We start from the raw sequence: 10,614 nt of genomic DNA on the forward strand, positions 1-10,614 counted from the left end.
TGGGCAAGGGGCAGGATGCCCCTGAACCGGTTCCAGGCGGTGTATGCAGAATGTAGGCGCTGTAGCAGCCTACGTGCAACTTTGAAAGGTATCCTATCGTGCACCCACCCAGTTCCAATCCACATAGTCTGTCAGGGGAGGTGGGAGCACCTCCCTGCAACAAGATCCCTATTGTCCAGCTGCCGTGGCTGGAGTTCTGCCCAGCAACAGGCAGCCAGAGTCGTGTGGGTGGCGGGTAGCATCCATTTTGTAATATGTGTGCACTTTTAAATTGGTGTCTACATTCTGCCGCTTTTCCCATATCGCCCCTCTAGCAGGGGGGAATCGTGCCCTCATGCCCATGGCTGGACTGGGGGTATGATTCCTACATGTTTGACACCAAACACGATATGGTTCTGTGCAGCCACTCTTAAGTTATCACGCTATCGCGATTACTTATAATGCGGTTAAGAGTATACGGTATGGCTGAACTACAAACAACCTTGCACTAGTTTTAATGAAGGTTGCAGAGGGGCCCTACTCAGGTAGGGGTCCCCCCTCACACATATCTCAGCACCCTGCCTTGTAGGATTAGCAAGGCCTGCTTGAGGGGTGACCTATGAGAATATATGTGTTGTAAATAGGTGGGGTACAGGGTACCTGTATCTCTGTAAGGGGCGCAAGCACCACCTTACCCAGACTACAGTAGTGGTCTGGTGGTGTCATTTGGTATGGCTGTCCCAGGGGTGGCACAATAAGTGCTGCAGCCCCTGGTAGGCCTCTGAGAGACCCATGCCCTGGGTACCTAGGGTACCATCTACAAGGGGCTGGTAGGGAGTCCTCAGTATCCAATTGGAATGTACCTAGGGTACTCACATCAGTTTTAGTGAGGAAGCAGATAGGCTGGGGTCCTGGATAGCAGGATCCCAGCCAGACTAGTCAAAAACCATTCAAATACCAGGCAAAAAGTTGAGGGCAACCATATAGTCAGATTCCACCTTCCTACACCCCCTCCAGAGTTCTGGAGAACAACTGCACCTAAACCCTTAGAACTGCCATCAGTCATTAGATAAGAATCTTTCTTAGGGTCAAAACTACTTAAATCAGGCGCTTTGCTCAAACAGGCTTTCAACTTCTCAAATTCATCATCACACGCTTTAGACCATGTAAACTCACATCCCTTCTTCAGGAGATACCTTAAGTGACGAGTAACACCAGCAAAGTTTGGGACAAACGTATGGTAAAATTAAGTGATCCCCAAGAACTTGACAAGCTCATCCTTATTCTGGGGATCTCTAAGTTTGCAAATCGTACTAACTAAAGCAGACTGGGGTTTAATGCCACTCGCTGACACTAAATGTCCTAAGTACTCAATCTCTGCTACATCAAAACGGCATTTGTCAGATCTCAGTGTTAAGCCAGCATCACGCAATTTCATCAATACTATTCTCAACCTACTATTGTGCTCATCGGCATCAACTCCAAACACAAGAACATCATTCTGATACACCTTTGCACCATCCACACCTTTCAAGATACGCTCCATAACTCTCTGAAATACTGAAGCAGCAGAGACCGAAAGGCATCCTCAAAAATTTGAAGGTGCCGAACAGTGTCACAAAAGTGGTGAGATCTTGGGAGGTAGAGTGCAACCTGACCTGGTCATACGCCGAGGTTAAATCGAGAGAAGAAAAGTGTCTTGCACCCCCAAGAGAGCACAACATTTCGCTGATGTTTGGCAGTGGATAGTGATCCACCACCACTGCCTTGTTGAGTTCCCTCAAGTCCACACAAAGCCTGGCCTCCCCATTAGCCTTGCGAGCCATAACAATCGGAGAAAGCCATTCCATGGCTTCAACTTCTTGTATAATGCCATTGGCAATCAACTTGTCTAATTCAACCTTCATACTCTCCTTCACAACAAGTGGCACACCTCTTACTCTTGCTACCTTTGGTATTGGAGCAGGCTTGATCTTGATGAAATGCATATAATTTTTGAGACACCCCAGAGTGCTGTCAAATACCTCAGGAAATTCCTTGACCCAGAGTTTCCATCCACCATTTACTTGATTGACATCGGGCAGCTCCTTTAAACACACAGATGGACTCTCACTGGGATCCAGGAACACCCGTAAATCACGTTGATGAAACCAGCTTATGAGGGAATCACCCTTCATGGACACATACACCCGGGATGATCCTTCCCTTAAAATTGATAGTGCACCAAAAATAGTCTAGGAGGTCAGTAATTTCTCCTCCATACCCCCTCGGTTTTATATCTGGTCTTAACAACTTAACCGTCTTAACCAGATATTGGTCAAAGAAAGACCTGGGATTAAAGTCACCTTGGCTCCAGAATCAAAGAGCATCTTTATTGGTGCATCATTGACCACCACCACCTCCTTTTGGCCGTCACCAGTAGATTCCTTGACTTGACAAATGTTCACTTCCTCAAGTTCACCTTCACTTTCATATAGATCCACTTCCCTAACTTTCTTTTGATCTTTACTGGATTTACAACATTTTGTAAAGTGACCCTTGCGCCCACAGTTGCTGCATGTAACCTTCCAGCCAGGACACCCCTTAAAGTTTGCCATGTGGCCAGTGTTACGACATCTGAAACATTTTCCTGGGAAAGTTTTGAAAGACCTGTTCTCTACCTTTGCAGACATTTTATTTTCTACCTTTGCAGGCGTTTTATTTTTGACAACCCTTTCTTCATCTACTTTCAATACTCAGTCGAACTCTGGGGTGTAATCTTGCGAATTGTTTCCACACAGGCCTTAGAATGTTCAATAATTGTTGCTATAGTGAGCACCTCGTGTAATGAAGGGTTATCCTTTTGCCAAAGACTGTCCCGTGCTTTATCAATGCTGCAACCCAACATTACTTGGTCCCTGAGACGTTCCTTCAATGAAGCCCCAAAGTTGCATGTTGAAGCCAATTTGAGCAAGTCAGTAATATATTGTTCCACAAACTCGTCTTGTCTTTGCATCCTCCTACAAAAGTGATACCTCTCAAGAACCGTGCTCACCTGTGGCAAATAGTGCAAGTCTAATTTCTTTATAGAAACTTCAAACTCGTTTAAACCTGTAGCATCACTATCAGAGAGTTCAGGAAGATGCTCAAATACTTCTTGTCCCTCTGAACCTAAACAGTGCATTAAAAGGGACGTTTTCCACTCAGCACTGAGTGATGTCCCACACACTCTTGCATAGTGAGTAAAAGCTTTCTTCCACTTAACCCAGGCTAAGACTGGTTCACCTGGTGAAGATAGAAAAAAGGGAGGAGCAGGCACATTCTGCATTATTAAGACCCAAATAGGGAAACTAACACCCTATTGAAACAGCATACAATATGAACTCCAGGATACACAAAAATTGATAAGCTGTGTGTATCAGCGCAGTGTGAGATGAGTGTCAGACAACTTGGCTAATAAGTGGAAATGATCACAGGGTGAATAAACTGACAGTGTGTGGCAGTGATGAAATACCAGGTAGACAAAGCTGTGCAAATCAGTCAACACAATGAACTCCAAATGAGGTAAAATGTCAAGACTGGCGGGCAAAGCTGTGCGCATTAGCGCACAAAACTAGCACTATGTGAAGATTACTAAATAAGGCTGTGCGCATCAGCGCACACAATGAACATAAGATTTCAAAACTGGTAGGCAACCCTGTGTGTAGCAGCACACATAATGTTCTCCACTTGAAGAGTGGTAGATAAAGCTGTGCGTGTCAGCGCACACAAAAAAAAGAGGTGATTGTAAAATGTAACACCAAGTTCCCTTTAAAATTGGCAGGCAAAGCTGTGCGCATCAGTGCACATAACAAGCAACAGGTGAGGACTGTCAGACGAAGCTGTGAGCATCAGCGAAGACAACAACCCTAAAAAAATGATGCGAGATGTGTCTGACACAGAGACCAGGTGATGTCAGACGTCCAGGTGGGTGCTGGTCACATGCGCAACGCTTCGCTGTCGAACAGCACCGTTGGTCGTCAGGGAAGGACTCACATGCTGGGTATGCGCACAGCAAGTGCAATCACTCGTTGCCAGGCAGCGCTGTTCTGCATCAATGAAGACTTTGTGCACTTGGTGTGCACGTGGGTACTTGGTGTGCGCGCAACCACTCCGGTGAGTAAGATTTTTAAGTAAATAGACCATTGGTTCCCTCAGTTTCAAACCAGGATACTGCTTGCTCACTCCCCACGAAGCAACTGAGATGTGCCAGGCTTTAGAAATGCGAAGCAACTTAGGTGCGGCAGACTTTAAATTTTAAATGCACGCATTACTCATCGGTATGGTGTGTTGAGGTCTCCTGGGTTTCTTTATCTCATCTTCGTTGCCAAATGTAGGATCAGCGTCAGCACAGGAATGATGAGTCCAGGAGTCTGTTGAAGTGTTGAAGTAGTCTTTTTTAAGACTAGGGTAATGGAGACCCTGTCCAGCACCAAACGAAGCAACTGACAACTGGCAATACAAATGTCGCTAGACAACACCCAGGTTCTATGTTCTAGAGCGAGCACCTAGCAACTAGGAGCAGCACTCCACATTAGCACACAGAACCAAGACACTACAGCCTGTTTCCCTGCTTTTATGATTGGTATATTACTGTGCATTCCACCAAATTCCCAAAATTCGTACTTGACCTTTTCATTTGAGTTTTTATTGAAATTAATATTCTTTCAACTAAAAAGAGTTTCATCTTCTTTCCAATAGGGCACTTAAAGACGCCACCATGGCAGATACGGGAAGCATTCCGGGTAACAGCACCAATGCTCTAGGTTTTATTGAGACAAAGGAAGACAACCTAGTAATGGAATCTGCCACCAGTTTCATCATTGCAGCTGGTTTCATTTTCTTTATCTGCTTCTTTGGGATTATTGGAAACAGTTTGGTCTTCTGGTATCTATGTTTTAAAATCTAAAGAACTAAGTACACCATATACATCATCAACCTTGCTGTCACTGACTTAATCTATCTCATCTTCATCTCTGTGGTGATGTGCATCACCATTCTTCTGTTTTTTAAAACAAAAACCAGCAGCGGACCCATTGACGGTAGTGTTTGCGCTGGAGATCATACTCCGCCTTGGAAACTATGCTGCTATGTTTCTACTGCCATTAGTGTGGAGAAATGTTCGGCCATCTATCACCCCATCTGACATTGTTCCAAGCATCCAAAGTTCCAGTCATTGCTTTTATGTGTTATAAGTTGGGGTCTTTCAATTCTTGTGACTCTGGTGGACAATGTAGGTTGTCCCCCAGAGCTATTTGGTACAGTGGCAGTGCGGTGTACCGCAGTCCACACATTTTTATAAGTATTGGTTTTCTTGCTGATTATACGCACTATTGTTACATCCAGCCTGATTATGCAAATCATGGTTAAAAAATTAAATTGTAAAATCCAAATAAAAGAAGCAACATCCAGAAATGATAGGAAACAGGTTTAATCCTGCAGGCACAGTTCTCTCCTGATCAGAGGCAGGAAGGACAATGACAAGATTCCAGTTCTGAGTAGAATCTTTGCCAACAACAAGGCATGTGCCAGAATTAACCATATACAAGTGGTTTAAAGGGGAAGGAACAAAGGAAAAGAGGCAAGTAATGAAACATGCGAATTAGCACATTTCATCCCTTGGATAAATTAGGAACAAATATTTACACATTTGGCTACCCTCCTAATATTCCACACTTTGCCATCTTAAGTGACAATACTGTTGCGATTAATCCTAACAACTTTGATGGTTCTACCAAATTTAATTTCTCATTTAGGTAAAAAATCCCGGTCTACGTATTCTGACCCAATCTCCAACAACAAACTGAGAATTTCATTCTCATCTGAACATCATAATAGTGTTTACTTCTCTGTTGTTTTTCTTTCACTCTAAGGGCATCATTCTCTCTCTTTACCACAGAATTACCGACATTTTCAACATTCTTCTTCTTAAGCCACCAGGGACACACCTTGGAGACGGACTCCTTTCCTTTTAACAATTTGAAGAGAGAAATTTCTGTAGTGGAGAGGGGTGTTATGCGGTACAGCCACAACTTCTCTTTTAATTTGTCCATCCACTCAGAACCAAAATTCCGTGCCCACAGAATGTCTTGTTTCAAAACTCTATTGTATCTCTCTACCTGACCTTTACCTTGAGGGTCATACAAGGCCATGGTAACATGACGAATATTGAAAAACTTAAGGAAATCATCCATATCGTGAGATTTCATCTGTACTTCATTGTCTGTAATCAGAACCTCTGATAACCTTCGCGGGCAAAGACTTCCTTGAAAAATATGATTACATTACTAGAGTTGGCATGTGGTACAAACTTAATTTCAGGCCATTTAGAGTGATAGTCAACCATCACCAAAGCAAACCTCGACCCCTGAACCTCAACCACTAACTACCTCTACTGTGGATTCCCTGCCCGGAACTATGACCTACACGAGCTTGAACTATATCGTAAGGCTCAGAGCATTTCTTCCCAATGCTGACACGTGAAGTGTACACCGACACGAATGCTGAATGTTTTACTACTTGAACTAGTTATTTCATTGCTGTTACTCCTTGTTTCTTTCGGAGTTTGTCTTTTTATATGCAATGTTCTCCTTTAAAAGTGTTCACTGTATGCCTTCTGTAAAGCGCTCTGATACCCTTACCTGGGTCTGGTTCGCGCTCTATAAAACTTTAAAAATAAATAAATAAATAAATAAAATAAACCTACAATTGTGAGGTAAGAAATTAAAAGGGCCAGCAATGTCAAAACCAATTCTTTGCCACGGAAACTCAGGCCATTCTATGAGAATAAGGGGAGCAGAGTTACATTTCAACATCTTCTCACTGTTAACACAGTCGGGGCATTCTCTCACTACTCTGTCCACAAACCTGTCCAAACCAGGCCCCCAAAACACGGATCTGATTAACCCCTTCATGGAAGACATCCCAAGATAACTCTCGTAAGCCGAGATAATATGTGGTCACAAAGAGAAAAGGGTGGAATGCATTCCCCTTGTTGGAACACGAGATCCCTTTCAATACCAAGTTCACTCGATATCTTCCAGAAAAGAAATAGATCCGCTGAAATCTCACTCTTGGAAGGCCAACCTTTGCTAGTATAATCAAACACCTTAAGAAGTACATAATCTCCTTCCACAGCACTCCTCCACATGGTTTCAGAAATGGTATAAAATTTCCCGGACACAACTTCACAAATGTTGGCCACAATCTCCTCATCATCACGAATTTCAGACAGAACCTAAGAAGCAGTCTTGAAAGACAATCAGCAGTAATGTTGATTTTCCCTGGGACGTATTCCACTACAAAACTGTATTCTTGTAAGCAAGACATTAATCTAGCTATGCGGGCAGGGGCACTGAGACCTCCCCCGGTAGACAAAATAACAACTAGCAGTTTATGATCTGTTCTCAAAACGAAACGTGCACCCCAAATGTAGTTGTGAAATTGTTCTACTGCAAGGAAAGAAGTTTATCTTTAGAGTCAGGAGCAGGTGCTTTCAAGATAGCATCAATAAGAGACCTTTTGGGTACTACACCTTCTTTCGACAAGTTGTGTCCTAAATACTCTACAGAGTTGTTACAATTGCATTTACGTGTTTCAATGCTTGTTTATTCAATATGTTAGGCTTGTGGCATTGTGGCATCTTATGAATAACGTTGTGTTCCATATGGAACCTAAGTAGACTGTGAGGCTCTGCGGGCAGTTGCACTGTCTGGAGGATCCTGATCAGGCATCTTTGGTTGCTGTGCTGCTTACAATAAATCTACATAAAATCTTGGATATGCTTTATGAACTTTCTTACAATGGCGACGAGTTATGAGGAAGAAGAACACCTTACCAACCATACTGATGCAGCACAGGTGTTGTGTGTTCGATAAATTCCTACTTCATGAAACGGACCCTGCCGATTAGAACGCTACCTCAAGACCTTCAAATTCATCAAAACCGGATTTCTCAACTCCTCCGGTAACGTGAGTTATAAAAATTTTAACTATTTCAGGATTGCTAGTCATAACAAAGTCAGCGCGAGGAAAAGGAGCGTCTTTTTCAAAAATAAATACCTTGCCATCACCGTCACTGCAGGCATTCACGCGCGCCTATGCTCTTCAGCGCGGAGTATTCCATAGGAAGGCTTCAGCTATGACGCATTGATTCTTTGTGAAGAGATCTCGGAACGCGCGTCACTCGCGCATGTACTTTCCAAGCGCGATTGTCTTTGACTCCAAGAGGAGTGTCTTTGAGACTGTCTACCCCTATTCTCACCTCTATAGTTGGCAACAGAAGCGTCATTAGCGCATTGGCTTTCACGCTTCCAATGCGTTGCCACGACAACCCAGTGCAACGAAGGAAGTCACCGGCTTGACATAAAAGCTATTTTTAAGCTGTGAACAGCACTTTCAACACAGAAAATAATATATTGTGGGGCTATGAACAGTACTTTCAAGAAATTAAAGGATATATATATATTTCTGCAAGATTTGAGTAAATAAACATGGAGATATAAAAGGAAAGGAAAGTATTCTTCATTGGATATCACAACTAGTTGGATTATCATTATTTCAACCATTCACACACACTTTAATTTGGAAAAAGGTATATTAAATGCAGATTGTGTAAGACTACATATTTATATGTAAACAATTTCGGAATTACCTGTTTTTGTGGACCTCTTATCTCTGTTTGACTCTTGGTGTTTTACCTGTTTTAAACAACAACATGCAATTTGACCCACCTGACAAATTTCTTCAAAACAAAGGTGATCCCCCTATTCCTTGGACACGATGGAAAGAAGAATTCTTTAATTATATGAAGGCGATTGATGGGGAACGTATGGGAGCAGAAAGAAAAAAAAGTATTTTTTTACATTGTTTGGGCTCGGAAGGTCAAATGGTGTTCAGAGCTCTACCTCAGGTACCCCCATTGGAAGGACAAGGAGATGGTTTCAATGTGTACAAAGAAGCGTTACAACGAATGGAACACAGATTTAAACCTGTTACTAATATCGCATTAAACAGATACAAGTTTTATACCAGGGTACAACAGGAAAATGAATCTTTTGATGATTTCTTAACGGCATTGAGAGCCTTAAGTATTCACTGCAATTTTGGCACAATATGTGATGAGATGATTAGAGACCAAATCATCGTGCATGTAAAGAACAAAAAAACTCAGGAACGTCTATGGGAAATTGGTGATCCTAAATTAGCAGAAGCAATTTCGACAGCTAAAGCATTAGAACAATCTGAAAAATAGATGTTAACCATAAAAAACACCACCATCAATAAAACTGAGGTATCGGATGATATATGTGTAGTCAAACGTTCAGAGACACAACATAGTGATCAACCCATTTTTAGAGCAAAACAAAGCGAGCAGAACCCTTCAGGACTTAATTCATGGCGTAGTAGTACACATTCATTCCAAAAAAAATTTGAAAGAAATGATAGGATTGGATCTTGCTTACAGGTGTGGTAGCAAGCTACATGTAGCTAATTATGGCGGCTATCCAGCGATCAACAAAGAGTGTAAGAAATGTGGCAGAATTGGTCATTTTGCTTCTGCATGCAGGGATGTAAGGAGGAACAATGTCCTTACACAAGGCAAAGTATCCTCAATGACCAAGGTTAATGACAATCTTCATAAATGTGGTACTTGTGGTTGCACAGAACATAACAAAGGTTTTGTAGTTTCAATGTATGAAGAAATCTCTAACATAAACAATCCAACATCCAACAACTGTAAAAAACCTCCCATGTGTGTAGTGGAAACCTCTGGTGTATTATTAGATCTTATGGCTGATTCTGGCTCACCATGGACTATTATTTCAAATGACTATTATCGAGAAAAACTTAGTAATGTTTTAATGCTTTCCAAATTATTACCGTCTGACATAGTTGCACATAGTTATGATGGTTCAAAAATTGATAAGATGGGGTATTTTGAGGTGATACTACAGTTTAAAACAAGGAAAATAGATGTTAAGTTATACATTGCGGTCAAAGGGATCATGTGTTGAGATGGTGGGACCAGTGGAAATTAGGCGTCATTCTTAATCCTCGTTCCAGTGAACCTGTTTTACTAGATGAAGAAGTACATGTGAACAACATTTCATTTGTGTCCTCACAGGCAAAAGAAAGTGTCATAAAGGGTAATTTTAGTGATGTATTTTCAGACACGTTGGGTAAATTAAAAGATTACACTCACAGGATAAAACTTAAAAGAGATGTTTATCCTGTTAAACAAAAACTAAGAAGCGTACCAATAAATGTCAGGGAGGAGCTTAAGAACATGTTAGATGATTTAGTCTCAGAAAAAATTATTGAACCTATTGATTCAGCTGAATGGGTTTCTCCCATTGTTTTAGTAAGAAAACCGGACAAAAAATTGAGGGTCTGTGTTGATCTAAGGGCACTTAATTCTGGCATCATTATTGATTGCCATCCCCTCCCTAACATAAATGAAGTGGTCTCAATGTTGGAAGGTGCAAAAGTGTTTTCCACATTGGACCTCAGGTCTGCCTACCATCAAATCTGTCTCACTGATGACTCCAAACCGCTTACAGCATTCATCACACCCCAGGGCTTATATCAGTTCACTAGAATGCCGTTTGGGTTAGCC

The 10,614-nt window shown here is 42.0% G+C and overlaps 1 pseudogene; it reads left to right on the forward strand.

Annotated features, from left to right (window-relative positions):
- Positions 1-4,717: 4,717 nt before the first annotated feature.
- Positions 4,718-5,431, forward strand: LOC146854014 (mas-related G protein-coupled receptor member H-like; annotated as a pseudogene).
- Positions 5,432-10,614: the final 5,183 nt, after the last annotated feature.

This window comes from Triturus cristatus, chromosome 4_1 (genome assembly GCF_964204655.1).
Source record: "Triturus cristatus chromosome 4_1, aTriCri1.1, whole genome shotgun sequence".
Lineage (NCBI taxonomy): Eukaryota > Metazoa > Chordata > Amphibia > Caudata > Salamandridae > Triturus > Triturus cristatus.